General features: G+C 42.0%; 1 protein-coding gene across 1 annotated transcript in view; it reads right to left on the bottom strand.

Annotated features, from left to right (window-relative positions):
- The window catches only part of ttyh3b (tweety family member 3b), a 183,490-nt gene that overhangs the window by 125,529 nt on the left and 42,702 nt on the right, over window positions 1-15,259 (bottom strand). The window lies entirely within an intron of this gene.

Here is a 15,259-nt window from a genome sequence, read left to right as displayed (position 1 = left end):
GTCTTAACTGCTGTTGGTGAAATAGGAAATTGATTCAAATCAAACATGTAGGCTGAAATAACACGTCATGCACATACTGTACACTAGGCTATACCTTCCTTCTATTAATATTGATAACCCCACCATTCAGGAGCCTCGGGGCAAGGATACCTCAGATGTTTGCAAGGCTGCAGCAGAAGACTTTGGAGCAGAGAGATTTTATTTGATTTTATTTTTCACCTGTATTTATTCAGGGGGAGTTTCACTGAGAGCAATGCTCTCTTTTTCAGGAACGCCCTGATCACATTCACACACATTCACACCTGGAAGCTGACCAGTACAACCACAGTCTGACCTGCTGCCACTGGAGCAGCTGGGGTTAAGGGCCTTGCTCAAGGGCACCTCAGTGGTGGCTTTCCCTCAGCTGGATGTGGCACTGGCCAATTTCCCCCTAATTAACTGGGAAGGTTAAATTGGAAAGTCACTGCCCTGCTTCCCTGGCCTCTTCTTTTAAGTCCATTATCAGCGCATTAATAAAATCATTAATAAGATTATCTTATAGTTATCTCTCTCGCTCTCTCTCTCTCTCTCTTTCTCTGTCTAGCACTAATCAAATTTGTCTATCACCTCTAGAGGTTATATCCTCTTGTCCCTGTGTAAGTAATGGGTCCATGACTGGTAGATAAATAACCAAATCTCACAGGTCTTACGGTTGTAAACTGACGACTTGTTGCAGCAGCACATTTTCTTTTACATGTTTGAGCAGCAAAGGGAAACAAAGCAGGTAACTTTAACCATATAACTCCATGTTTTAATGAACTAGTCAAACAATTAAGGCTGTGAGTTCTTAGATCGGTTCAACGGTTTGGTAATTAATTCGTTTGTCATGACACACTATCACACATCCGGATTATTCTGAGTTATTACACAAGATGAACAAGGTCAAATGGACAAAAAATAAGGATATCAATCTGTCAGATAAGTGAACTGAAAAGTTTAAATTTCCAAATAGGACGCTTCAGATGGAAAAAGGTAATCTAAACAGATCTTTTTCACCTATAGCCTAGTGTGTCTAGGCCTATGTGAAGGCTTAAAACACTCCATCATGTGTTTTCCAAAGGCTTCCAGAAACTTGGAACAACATGGACTCTGCAAAATGGAAGAATTCAAGTTTCTGAAATGTACAGTACAAGCTAAGCAGACATGGACAAAAAATATTGTTGTCTGCTATAATTTGTTTATTTTTATATGAAGTGATTGAACTAAATGTGCAGTAGGTTTATATTCTACAAAAGTCTGACAAAAAAAGATTCCATACTGACAAGAATAATACTAATAAGAAAAAGACTAATAAAAAAAAGGAGATAGGCTTACTTTGGAATACTTATGCAGTACTTGTAACACACACAGATAATTGTCAGAATCCCGTTCAGTTAAACTCTGATCTAATATTCTGCCGACAGAGATCCTCATCAATTTGAAGCCATAATCCATCACTGGGAGTTTAGCAGAGTTCATTCTCTGCAGAGCTGAAACAAGCTTCCTTGTTTGTTTCAGTCAATAACTTTCACAATAGCAGCAAGTTCCTAGCCTGGAAAAGTCATTTCGCTCAAAGCGAGCAGCAGAAATAACACTGTTTGCATTGGAAGTGATAGCTGTAATAGGCGATTTCTCACAGTTCTGCTACAGCTATCCGGTAGTAAAATGTCTCTTAAATGATATATATGCACTTATGTTGTCTATGGATAGTGTGAGATGGAGATATACAATACTTGGAATGAGCAAGAAAAAAAGCATAAACACTGGTATTGTCCTTCATGTTGCACTTTTCATTTAGAGTGGACTCTTGTAGTCCCTAGAGGCCATTTTAAGCAATGTGTGTGTGTGTGTGTGTGTGTGTGTGTGTGTGTGTGTGTCTGTCTGTCTGTCTGTAAGTGTGCAATGTCCAGAATCCTATATACCTTGTTACTGTAATTGTATCGCAGCGTCAACATGAATGAATTCCTTTTAGGTCGCCAAAGGAAACGGGGTGCACCTACACACACACACACACACACACATACAAATTGTTTCAGGAAAGAAAATCAGAGTGTGGCCACCCAGGCAGAAGAGTCTATTTTCCAACTTATAGATGTCATCAGTTTGTCTGATTTTAGCTGCAGAGGGCAAAATGATTCAGAGACACCTGCTATTCAAGTGTGCGTGTGTGTGTGTATGTTTGTGTGTGTGTGTGTGTGTGTGTGTGTGTGTTTTACTTTTAACAGTGAGAGTTGGGAGAACTCGGTGTGATACATTTCCTCTCCTTTCATTTCCCACCCAGTGGTATGAGATCACATCAACAACTCTGTGTCTGTGTCTGTGTGTGTGTGTGTGAGCATGTTTTTGCATGCGTGTTCACTTCCACCGGATGAAAATAAAAAAATCTACGCCTTTTGTCCATAATAAAAAAAAGTGTCTTTCCACTCACTCTCCAGTCTCCTCTGTTCACTTTGTTTGCTCTTTGTGACAGTAAAGTGTAGAGTCGTTAGAATGAAGGACTGAATGAATAAACCAATAGGAGGAATAAATGTTTGTTTATTCGCTGCCTCATTGAATCACTTAATGAACTATTTTCCAAGCACTTTGGTATTTCCAAACATTCTGACATGCGGTCTCCTCTGCATTATACTGTAGGTTTTTAGTGTGCTGCATGATGCGTGTGAATATATGAGACCGTCATCAGGACAGATGACTTTCCAATAATTTTATGGTAATCACGTTCAGTTCAATCTATAATATCCTGTCAAATCAAAGGTTAAAATCTCATCCCAAGCGCCCACACACAAGTACACATGCACACACACACTCACACACGCTTGCTTGCACACATACATAGAGACAAACCCGGGACTAGATATGTGGGTTCTGGCAAAGGTCATGTTCTTAGCACTCAGGTTTGCTCAACATGTGTGTGTGTGTGTGTGTGTGTGTGCATGTGTGTGTGTGTGTGTGAGAGAGAGAGAGTGAGAGAGAGAGAGAGAGAGAGAGAGAGAGATTGTGTATACTGTTCTGTATTGAACAGGACAAACCGAAGTTGTAGCAATAACAAGACCTGGATCAAGATCTGGCATTTAAATGTGTGTGGGAGGAGTCAAGTGTGTAGGTGTGTGTGTGTGTGTGTGTGTGTGTGAGAGAGAGAGAGAGAGCATGTGTCTGTCTGTGTGAGAGAATGTTTGTGAGTTCCTGCATTGTGATTATGATAATGTGAATGTGATTCGGTCTGGTGCTGTGACAGGTTGACATGGCCCTGACCTGAAAATTGGTCTAACAGTGACACAAACTGGGCTCCGTATAATAACCCTCTCTCTCTCTCTCTCTCTCTCTCTCTCTCCCTCTCCCTCTCCCTCTCTCTGTCTGAAATCATATTGTATATTGTACTTCCTTTGGCGACGGGAAATGATTATCATTAATCATTAGCGCTTCTGTCTGTGGTAATGCTGTGCTCCCCGCTGAGGGCACATATGAATCATGTTCTACATTCACACAAACACGCACACACACACAGAATGATCTAATTTCTGCTATTAATTGAATCTCTGAAAGCGTTTAACGAGCCATCAGGATGTGTGTACGAGGCCAATCAATTTCCTGAGGCACAGCCCCCCGCAACACCACCACACACACACACACACACACACACACACACACACACACACACAGAGAGAGGACACTTTATTTCCCTTATTTGCCCGCCTCATAACTACCATTCACCATCCACCATAGCTGCCTCTGTTCCCTTTACCGCTCTCATTGCATTTACATTTAAGCATTCTAATACAACAGTTAGTTCCAGATGAGCAATTTGATTGGACAGGAGACATTCCATGAGTGCTGATATGCAGTTTAACAGCACTGGGACGTTTTACTATATGTATCACTTCGCTTTACAGGTGTTCTAATGGCAGAGACGAATAAAAGACAAAAATCAGTTGTTTAAAATTACCATTACTCGATAGATAGCTTTGTTTATAGAACTGTTGAAAGCAATATCACACGGCTGTGATTCGGACATCGCCTACAGCAATAAGCACTTGAGGTCGTGCTGTTGTATATACAATATACAATATAACAGTGCGCAATATATATGTATATACAGTATATATTATATATACAATATAACAGCGCGCCCTCGAGTGTGATATTGCTTAAATCTCATGCTCTTTTCCAGAGCAACTTACAATAACTGCAAACGTAGAATAAGCTTAAATTCCATGATCATCAACATTACAGGCAACCAATATGAAGGAGGAATATGCAAGGGTCAGAGCCATGGTGCCATGAAAATTGATATATGGAAATATTCCTGCTCCGTGTCCCTTTCTTCCCCTGCCACTCTTTCTGTGTCTTCACTTCTGCACCTCACTCAACTGAATTTAATTCATTAGGCATGCTGGCATGACCTTTAACAAGTGTTGCCAAAGCAACCTAAAAAATAACAATGATTGTGAAAGAAAAGGCTAAAAGAATGCCAGAAATTGCTCAAAATTCCAACACATAAAGTTATCAACATGCAGATATTAACAGTGATAGAGGTACGTACTTGTAAAATAATGAAAGGTGGAATATATAAGGAATAACATGACAAGTGCAAGACATACAGTATACCTTAATATGTTATGTATTTTTTGTTGTTGTTGTTCCACTTTCTAGCTGCAAGGACTGTAAAACTTTTATCATTTTTCTCCACCCATAAGCATCTGTTTTTCCCTCACTATCTCGTTTTCTCCATCCTTGAGCCACTTGAGTCACTTTCTCATATGAATATGAATACTCAATGCTTTGAGGCCTGCTGTGCTCTCCCTCCTTCGTGTCACACACCCAATCATCTATGGAGCCACTGTGTTAGTACTTCATAAGGAGTGGCATACTGGCGTAATATAGCATACTATATTATTATGTATGTCTACATGTGTGTGCGCAAGTGTGTGTGCATTTTTTGGTGCGAGTCAGAGAGGAAATGGATGCTTTTGAAGTGAACTGTTATTCAGTCAGCCTGGGGCAATTCCTCCCTCCCTACCCTCTGCTTTGCATCATAAATGTTTGATTTCTTCTTAAGTCACCTTTCTTCTTACCCGCCTCTGTGTGTGTGAATGTGTGTGCGCGTGTGATTGTGGTCAGTGAATGCGTGAGTGACTCTTGGATTACCTTGTGCGTGGCCTAATTGGTCTGCGGTTGGAGAAATATTAATGCTTAAATCATTTTTCCTCGGGAATTGATATGAAAGAATATTGAACTGACAGGCTTTGCACTCAGCATGACAGAGAGGAGGGACGACAGAGGTGAGATGACAGAGCCGCTCATGTCTAATTCAAAACCCTAGGGCAGGCATACAAGGCTGCCGAGCGAGCCCCATACTGCCAGGCCATGGTCCAGCATTACAGTACTACTGCCGGTCCTGCAGCTCTGCTCTCCCTTCCCTGTGGCAACCTGAGGGGGATAATACCAAGATAGATTATTAGTGAGGTAACACGTCCGATGTCACGACGGTGGCTCACTTTTTAGGCTGGGTACATCACCACCGTAACTCAGGCTGCACAGCTAAACTGCTCCGGAGGTTATGTTCAGGTGATCAGATCCTAACGTATAAAAAGCCAATTAACTCTTTGGAAAAATGGCATCACCACTCCTAGATGATCCTGGTGACCTTTTTTTAAATCATTTTAAAAGCATTTACAAAACCAGATATGAACAGAAATATTGCATTCAAATGAATGAGACAAGTAAAAGGACCTGTACAGGTGGGAACTATTGAACCAACAGATAGTAGAAGGTTGACGATGTTTAAAGACTGGAAGAACCACTTTGCTTTCTATGATGATTTATTGTGTCAGAGATAGGATATAATAAGTGTTTCCAGGTCATTTTCCTACTCTGGCTATAAAAGAGGATTTCTAGCTTATATTAGTTGACTATAGTGATTAATAATGAATAAAATTTACTGTTGCATATTAAGTACGCTGAGATGCTTTCATAGGGTTCCCGATTAACGCAATAGATTGCAGCCATATTCCATCAGTGGCCCTAGGGAACATGAGGCGGCAACATGAGGCAATAGAAAATCTTTTCACAGCCTCAATTTGTGACGACACAATATCGTATCAATGAAACGCATGCCCACTGTGCCTTAATGACGGGACAGAGAAGAGCCTACTGATTTACATATTTGCACTATCTGCAATTTTCCTCCCGCAATCCTCTCTGGCCTTGGCAGCAGTGTTAGTTATTTTTCACTGTAACTGTAAATGTTTTTATATTGCTCACATGTATTCACTAGAATAGTTTGTGCTTCTTGTTCCATTTCTTTCCTATACTTCCCACTTTTACAGTCTATTATATTTTCTACTATTTTCAAATGCTTATTTTTATATTCTAGTTGTGTTTATATGTGCTTATATTCTATTTCCTTTTCTGTGCTGAATCATAGTAGTTTTGTTGCTGCAACAACCTAATTTCCCCTCAGGGATCAATAGTTTAATCGTATCTTATCTTGAAAGGGCTGCTCTGGATCTGTCCATCTTGCGTGTGATTGGCTCTTTGTTACAAATCCCTCCTGGCCTCCCAGTGGTGGAGTTACCTTCCCTCTCTAGTCAGGACAGCAGAGTCACTCTCTATCCTCGGTCATAAGAAAACTCATCTCCTGAAGGAATATTTCATATCCCCCTCTCCCCATCACTGACATTCCCTTATCTTCTTCTACTACTTCTAGTACTCCTTCCCCTTTGTTTTCTTTGGTCTGAACCATAGTGGAAAAGCTTACTTTGTTTCTGTAGCAATGACTAAGCTACTGTGGGGTCCCACACAGCACAGGAGACATGAATTACCTTAAATCAGCTCTCTGGTGTCTTTATTCATACACAGTCACTGGTTGCAAAGTAAATGAAAACACAGTGGTGCTCTCTCCACCACTGTCTGTGCTCTGAGAGTGAGAGTGAGAGTGAGAGTGAGAGTGTGTGTGTGTGTGTGTGTGTGTGTGTGTGTGTGTGTGTGTGTGTGTGTCTCCACTCTGCCAACAGGTTCAGCTTAAGAGAGGAGACAGGCGATTAGCGAATGTGAAACACCTGCTTCTAATTCACCTGTCCCTGAGCTTGCTCCCATGAGCCACGCCCCCCTGCCTCTCCTCTACAGACTGTGCTAAACCACACACACTCTCCACAGTTTCATTATTTGGTTTGTTTAGGTTCACGCTGCAAGTGAACCAGGGCTTGTAAACAAAAGTGACATGACAAGTAGCTTGTCTATTGGTAACCTGTCACCCTGCCAGGTTAGAGATTTTGGTGGAAGAAATCTGATTCCAGTTCCTGTAACTTTAGCTAAGCATAATGGACTTGTCTGCGTTCATTGTGATAATTGATCTTCTCTGGTGTTCATGCCAGTTCAGAGCACATGAAGAAATAGCTGAATATGAGCATCAGTCCAGACTGCGGTTTGCCCTCGGTTCATTTTGATAGGCTTTCCACGCATGGCCTCGCACACATAACCATTTATTACCACTCAAAACCATAAAACCTTTGCGTTTTGGGGTTATTTCTTGTAGTTGGTTCGGATTACGTTCTCACCTAACGATTCACACAGCAGGTCGCTTGGAGAAGCATTTTCAGGTGTTATTGATGCGGTTATTTGCTGCACATTAAAGTTCAAACGTCATTGTTCTCATCTGGCCAGCCGAACTGAACTAAAAGAGTAAACACTCCGGAATTTGAATAAACGGCTCCAGACATGTTTGGTGTGAACGCACTCTTACACTAATATGCTTTTTTTCTTGAAGTATAACCTTTCTGTCTCTCCACTATTTCATTTCCTTGCACTTCTCTAAAACAAGTTCCACTTCTGGAACTGGTTCCAGGTGAATATATGAAATTGCAGGTTCTAAAAATATGAAATTGAACCATCAGTAAAATGCATCTATAATTGAGGGTTAACCAAGGGACACATGTTGTCGCTCCGCACCCATCTGTAACTACCTGGGGTGATTCTCCTATGCAGCAGTATAATTTTTTAATAATGCAACCGACGTCACGCTGTGTGGACACTTGCTGTGCGATAATGAAGGCAATATATGGGAATCCGGGAAGTATCAGCTTCTGCCTTTACTGATCTTTGAACCTTAAAACCCCGTCCTGTCCTACGTCAGTCAGCACTGTATATGTGACCTATAACCAGCGACGTCACAGGAAACGAGAAGGAGTCTTTTATCTGCGGCTGGCTTTAGGTGAGAGAGAGGGGAGCGGGGGGGGGGGGGGGGGGGGTTTCAACCCTCATCTCATCAGGCAAGTTCACTAAGAACATCGACACAAATAGCTAGGGGGGGCTAGTTACAAAGGAAAGGATGAAGAGAGGAAGGGGAGAGGGAGGGAGAGAGGAAGGGAATATAGATGTGCATGTGTGTGTGTCTTGGGGCGGGGTGTGTGTGTGTGTGTGTGGGGGGGGGGGGGCGGAGGGGGGGGCAGCAACGACAGACACACAGAGTATTTCTCTATGGCAGCATGAGATTAATTTTTACTTGAGGGTTTCTGTTACTCATTGACACGTCGATGGGCCGCTGTCTATTTCATGGGGAAGATGAATGAGCAGATGGACTACAACATCATCAGCTGCATCAGTTAACGGTACAACGCCTTCATCCACTTCCCAGCCTGGTCTCACCATCCCCCAGCCTCCACTATGACGGACAGAGCTCGAGGCAAAAGGTGACAGGAACCTGAGGAAGTGTGTGTGTGTGTGTGTGTTTGTGTGTGTGTGTGTGTGTGGGTGTGTGTGTTTCTGTCTATCTATCTGTGAATGTGCCTAGAATTCTATGCATCCACACGTCCTTGCATACATTTGTCAGAGCATCCACATGTTTTTGTGCGTGTGTGTGTGTGTGTGTGTTTGTGTGTGTGTGTGTGTGTGTGTGCGTACTCTGGAAATTGGAAAAAAAAAGCTAGATGTGCCTTCAAGGCCTGAGTCACAAGATTGTGTGTTGTACTACAGAAAGGGGCTACAGCACCATCTAGTGGTGAGAAACACACTGCAATATTTCTACCTAAACCTGATCCATACCATAACACCATCACAGTTACATTAATGGAGCGTATTGGGCAGAGCTGCCTTAAGGGAGCTACAGGTTAGACAATGGTAAATACAAAAAAATGGAATAATTTGAATGTGAAAAGAAGGTAATCAAGGTAAATAATACACGCTGTAGAGAATGATTTAAGTCTATGCATTGTGGACAGTAATGAAAGACTTTGGGTCATTTATCCATGTGGTTTTGATGTATTTGGCACACCCCACCTCACTGCCAATTTAACGATGAGAACATCTGTTTCAGCTGCTGTTTCTGCTGCTGTTTGATGCAGCGACATTTGGGCATAAGATGAAAACAAGCAATCACTGTGTCAGTTCAATCAAGCATTCATCAAGTAATTAATTAGATTCAAATGTGGCAGATATGTCAGCTATCTTCAAAGCAATGCAGTCCAACTCTGAGCACATGACTAGTTGAGTCAAGTCAAGTTTATTTATATAGCCCTTTATCACAAGCGCGTCTCAAAGGACTTTACATACCATATCATATATGGTATCATATATGTCGTAGCGTACATCACTATATAATATATACCATATACCATACTACACACATCATATACTACATCATATACCATAATACATCAAACAAACTCATGCTCAAATTCACACCTTAGAGTCTCCAATTCACCTGACCTGCATGCAGTTGAACAGGTGAGTTGACGCCTCACATTTAGAGTTAGCAGAACTGAGTCAAGACAGCAGAATGCCTTTACAAATCATGCTGCTTGTCTTGCACAGCAGACTGATAGATTGAGCTTGTCTATGGCTCTGGCACAATGACAGCTGGTCAGCTCACTCATGTTGCTCTCTAGGCAAGCTCAGAGAAACACTCAACGTATCTCAGAGGATTTGGGTAACTGTTTATAGCCAGGACTGTAAAGTCCCTGGACCAATCTCCAGAGATGGCCTCTTTTCAGAGTTTCAGATCCTGCCCTCTGATTTCGGGTTTAGTCCCCCGTCTGCCATGAGCAACAGGTATAAGAATTTCCCTCATATCTATTACCAATTAGAGCATTAAATGCTTCTGTAAGATGGAGGAAATCATGATGTTACTGGGGATGATAACCTATAACATATTGGTGTAAGTCATCTCTTTTATGTTTTATGTTTCCACGTCTTGTACTGTTTGCTCTTGGGTCTATGCAGTTGCCGATTTGGGACAATAAAGTTGACTTGGACTTGAACTCTGGGTCAGCGTGGATTAGTCTGACCAGAGGTTAGCCTGTGAATCTGGCCTGAACCTCAAACGTCATCCTTTGATTGGTTCCCACTGTTTCCTCTAGTCGTCTTCGAGTCCTGAGGAGAGTCTGAGAGCTGGAACCATGGACCTAGACCAGGGGCTCCAGCTGTAAATTTACTCTCTGGCTTTCTATAAACTCTGAGACTTTTAGTGCTTACACACACATGCACATATACACACGTATGTATGCATATGGACAACAACAGGGACTCATTCATCGAAAGCAGTCAGACATGTGCAGGATGCTCATACATTACTAAATATGATGTGTCAGCTATGTGTCCCTGGGGTTGTTTGCTTATCAGTGGCAGTGGAAAGTGTTGCTCTGTAAGGGCAGCCGATTGTGTGTATGTGTGTGTGTGTGTGTGTGTGCGTGTGTGTGTGTGTGTGTGTGTGTGTGTGTGTCTGGAAGAGAGAAGGAGTTATTTTTCTCACGCTATGATGACTCATTGGTGGCAACAGACACTGTTCTGATTTATTTTGGTATCACTTGTCCTTGATTTGATTTGGGCTCTCTAGGAGAGGAGACACATGCATTATGGAGGACTATAATGTTTTACTCAATGGCATTTCAAAGTAGATATCCTACAGCATCTTTTACTCCGCTACATTTATGTAACAGATATAGTTAGTAGTTATTTTCAACAAAAACATTTTGCATCCAAGACAAGTTTTAATGGTGAATTTCAAAGTTAGAGAGTTTCAATAGCCAGTAGACCACCTTTTAACATGCAACACATGTCGTACATTCATTAACAACTAATTCAGTACTTTTGATTGAGTCAAATTTTGAATGCAGAACTTTTACAGAAGAGATATTAAGGCATTCGGCTATTTCTACTTTATTAAGTAATTTATTTGTGTACTTCTTCCAACTACTGCGTGTTGAGCATTATACTGTTATAATAGAGAGAGGAGAGGAGAGTAAAACACAATAGAATAGAGCAGCGAATAGTAGAAAGTAGTAGGGTACAGTAGGAAAGAGTGGAATAGAGTGGAATAGAGTAGGATAGAGCGGAATAGAGTGGACTGAAGCGGAATAGAGTAGAATAGAGTGGGATAGAGAGGGGTAGAGCAGAGTAGAGGAGATGCGAGGCCAAAAAAAGATAAAAAGAAAATTGAAAGACAGTGAGATGTGTGTGTGTGTGTGTGTGCGTGTGTGTGTGTGTGTAATTGGGACATAATTGTCACTGTGTGAGTGTGTCACACGGAGCAGACACACCTCTGCTGTGATAAGATAAGACTCTCACACTCTCTCTGTCACTCTCACACTCGCACAGGCTGAAAGGTGTCAGCTCGTTTCATCCTGACAGTCTAATCTGTTGCCTTATTTGAAGCGGCCGTACACACTAGCAGCTATTATCACTCACACACAAGCATACACCCGCAAGCACACACACACACAAACCACATACACACACATATGCATTGTTATAGGCTGCTTGTGACAGCATTACATTGATTTACAACATTAGGAGCCTCTTCCTAACATTGACTTGTATCTCCTTTTGTCCCCAGAGCTGCTTTAGTTCATCTGTAGGATGGCACATGTTGACTTGTTGCTTCTGGGCTGGTAGTGGATCTCTGCTCCGAGTAGCTTTTTTCCATCTCCTCATATAGTTGGATTGAGATATGGTGACTTAGTGGGCCAATGCTAAATTCACCACTTAATTCACTGTCTTCCACTGATTGAGGAACTATTCCTGAGCAAGCCTTGTGACATGGGCCATTATCCTGCTGAAAAAAACAAAACAAAATCAATTTTTTGATGGATGCACTACTAGTATTGTGTAACCTGACAGATAGATAAAATAATTTATTACTGGAAAAAAGTCCTGGATTCCAGCTTTAACATATGTCTCTATTTCTAACTCTAATTCTGACCCTAAAGCTAAAGTTTTCACAGTGTAAGTCACATGTGGTGTAAACCTGACCATGTCTTTGTGTCTGTGTGTCTGTGTGAATGAGCACTAAATATTTTATATATTTTTAAATATTTTCTAATGATTAAGTGATATAAACTGAATGTTTTGAGGTTTCTTGGCAGAATAGAGACATCAGAGAGGCTAGACTGAGTTGCTATGAACTTGACTTATAGTTTGCTTGCTGATGTATAGTTTTGATTCCTTCAGTGTCTCTGTTTTTACATGCCGAGAGTTTGATGTGATTTGTGGGGAAAAAAAGAACATTTTTATAGCATTACACACTATAGACGTACATAAATCAGTGTTCACATATAGTCGCACACACAACACACGCGCACGTCCGCACACACACACAGACACACACACGCACACAGGGTCAAGTTGTCACAAGTGTCACATGCGCTGTAAAATGAAAAGTCTCCTTTCGAATTCTGTTCTCACACACACACCGGACCGGCAGACAGTATAACCAGATACGTATGTTAAAGGTTGAATAACAGCTGTAGATTTATCTCTCTATGGAGGCAAACAAAACCTGATCTCTCCTTCACCTCACTTTCACTTCTCCCTCCCATCATCCTCCGTGTCCTCTGCCTCATTTTCCATCAGCATTCAAATAACTAACTTCCAACCTGGTTCAAGTCAATTTCAGCCCAGCAGATTCACTTTCCAGTTTGAGTAAATGACCATCTGTATTTGTCAGACACCATCAACCAGCTCAGGCTCCGGCCGCAGACCAGAGGCTCCCCCGCATTTGTCATGGCTTAGAGTTGGGTGGCTGGATTTCAGAGAGCTGGAGGATGGGGTTAAGGTTGTTGTTGGCTGTGTGTGTGTGTGTGTGTGTGTGTGTGTGTGTGTGAGACTCAGTGTGTGTTGGAGGAGGTCAGGGCAGACAGGGTTTAGATTTCAGGGGCTAGGAAAATTAGGGGTTAGGGGTGATGCACTGGGGGAGGGGGGGATAAGGGAGGGCCTGGAGAGGGCTGGTTTTTTGGAGGCAAATTTTGTACGTTTTATTTTGTTAGAGGCGATGTGAGATAAGGAATGCAACATATAAACAAGCATCTCATTTAGACACATTGTCTGCAGGACAACTGCAAACCAGGTCAAACTCTAAAGCAGGCTCCTTTGCGTGTTTGTATGATCTATTCAACACTCCAGATGATCTTTGTGTGTAAACATGAGCTTCTCATACTGGTTTACAGCTGTGTTGTCCATGCTTAGTGATCCTGGCAAGAAAACATGTGAACTAACACTCCCTGATAGATGAGGTTAAAGGTCGTCGTTCGTCATCGTTCACGTTCCATGCGCCCCCCCCCCCACCAGTGATCTGAAACTCTCATTCTCTATCTTCCTATCTCTCTGAGTCATGGGAAAGTGAGTATGTTTGCCACCAGCCAGATCAACCTCTCACCCTCTAATTTAACTGTTTTCTTTTAGGGGTTCTTTTCATTCATTCTTTATTTTCTGTATTACTGTGCATGTGTGTGTGTGTGTCTGTGTGTCTGTGTGTGTGTGTGTGTGTGTGTGTGTGTGTGTGTGTGTGTGTGTGTGTGCGCGCGTGCTTAGCAACATTACACCAGACTGATTAGATGACTGCTGGCTCAGACCCAAATGAAACAGCAGTTAATTTCCCCCTTCCCTACGTAATTCCTCTTCCTCTGTCCCTTGTTATGTCTCTCATCCTCACTGCACACACACACACGCACACACGCACACACACACAAACAGGACTTTATCATCATGTAGCTGCATTTGATGTGAGAAATAGTGTAAAGTCACTGTGCCATGGGAGTTCCATGCTCGGTAAAATGAAGTGAAAAAGGTGAAGGGAGTAGAGAAGAGGAGAGACAAGAAAATCATCCACTGACTGACTCTCTTTCTGATTTCATGTAGCCTATATAGAAATGTCACTATTATTACAAACTCAGAACAAGTCAGCTTTGTCTCCATTACATACACCTATACACACACACAAATGCATGCACAAACCCTCAGATACACACATACACACGTTCTTGAAGTCATCATTTGAACTATAGCTCCCTTCACTCAACTCGCATAGGCAGTTTATATTTTTACTGGTTTATCTTAGGGCCTCACTAAAGATCGCATCATCTGTTTGAATATAAAACACAGTGTTGCATCATTGCTGTTTGAACCTGAACGCTGTTTTAAACAACAGACTCCACTCTGACTCCCGTTCATCTCCTTGAATACGGTGCAGTGACACAGCCAGGCCAAAATATTGTCATCGCTCCCTTCAGTGTTTCTCCTTTATCAAGTTCACTAAGATGACATGATACACAAATGTTGTCAGTTAGCGTGAAAGAGGGGCAAAAACTGTGTTGGACCGTGTTCATGTAGAGATAAACCTTGTCTCTGTGTTTGTTTGTCTGTAGCTTAGAGGCTATTAACCATGACTTCCTCTCTCTCTCTCTCTCTCTCTCTTTCTCTCCCTCCCTCCCTCTCACTCTTTATGCCTCATACAAGAAGGCTCTGTCTTTATGAATCAAACCTCCACAGACGTTTTTTAGCACATCGCCACGCCTTTTAAAATCGCACTTATCAATGAAAGATAAATTCCGCCTCTCCGTCCCTCTCTGTCTGCGTTCCTCCTGTCTGTCTCTGCCTCAGTCTCTCTGTTTGTCTCTCAGACAGACACACACTGTACACAGCAGACTCATTAAGTTAACTGCGGTGAAATCTTGTGATCAGAGATTCTGCGCTTCAATTCCCCACATCATACACTGTCTGGAGCCGCTCCTGGGAAGCACTGACACACACACACACACACACACACACAAACGAGAACACACGCAAAAACACACACACACGCTGGGTGGTATGTGGAGTTGCGATATCATTTAATGGACTCACATGGTCCAAGTTAATCAGCTTTGTGTAAGTAGCTGCCAGGTCATCCATGAAGATTTATTCCTGTTTTCGATTAATCATATGATTATGACTCACACTATTTTTGTCTGGCAACTAAAGTGGCTCTAAGCAT

This window comes from Centroberyx gerrardi, chromosome 3 (genome assembly GCF_048128805.1).
Source record: "Centroberyx gerrardi isolate f3 chromosome 3, fCenGer3.hap1.cur.20231027, whole genome shotgun sequence".
Classification (NCBI taxonomy): Eukaryota; Metazoa; Chordata; class Actinopteri; order Beryciformes; family Berycidae; genus Centroberyx; species Centroberyx gerrardi.
This window is presented reverse-complemented; position numbering and strand designations above follow the sequence as displayed.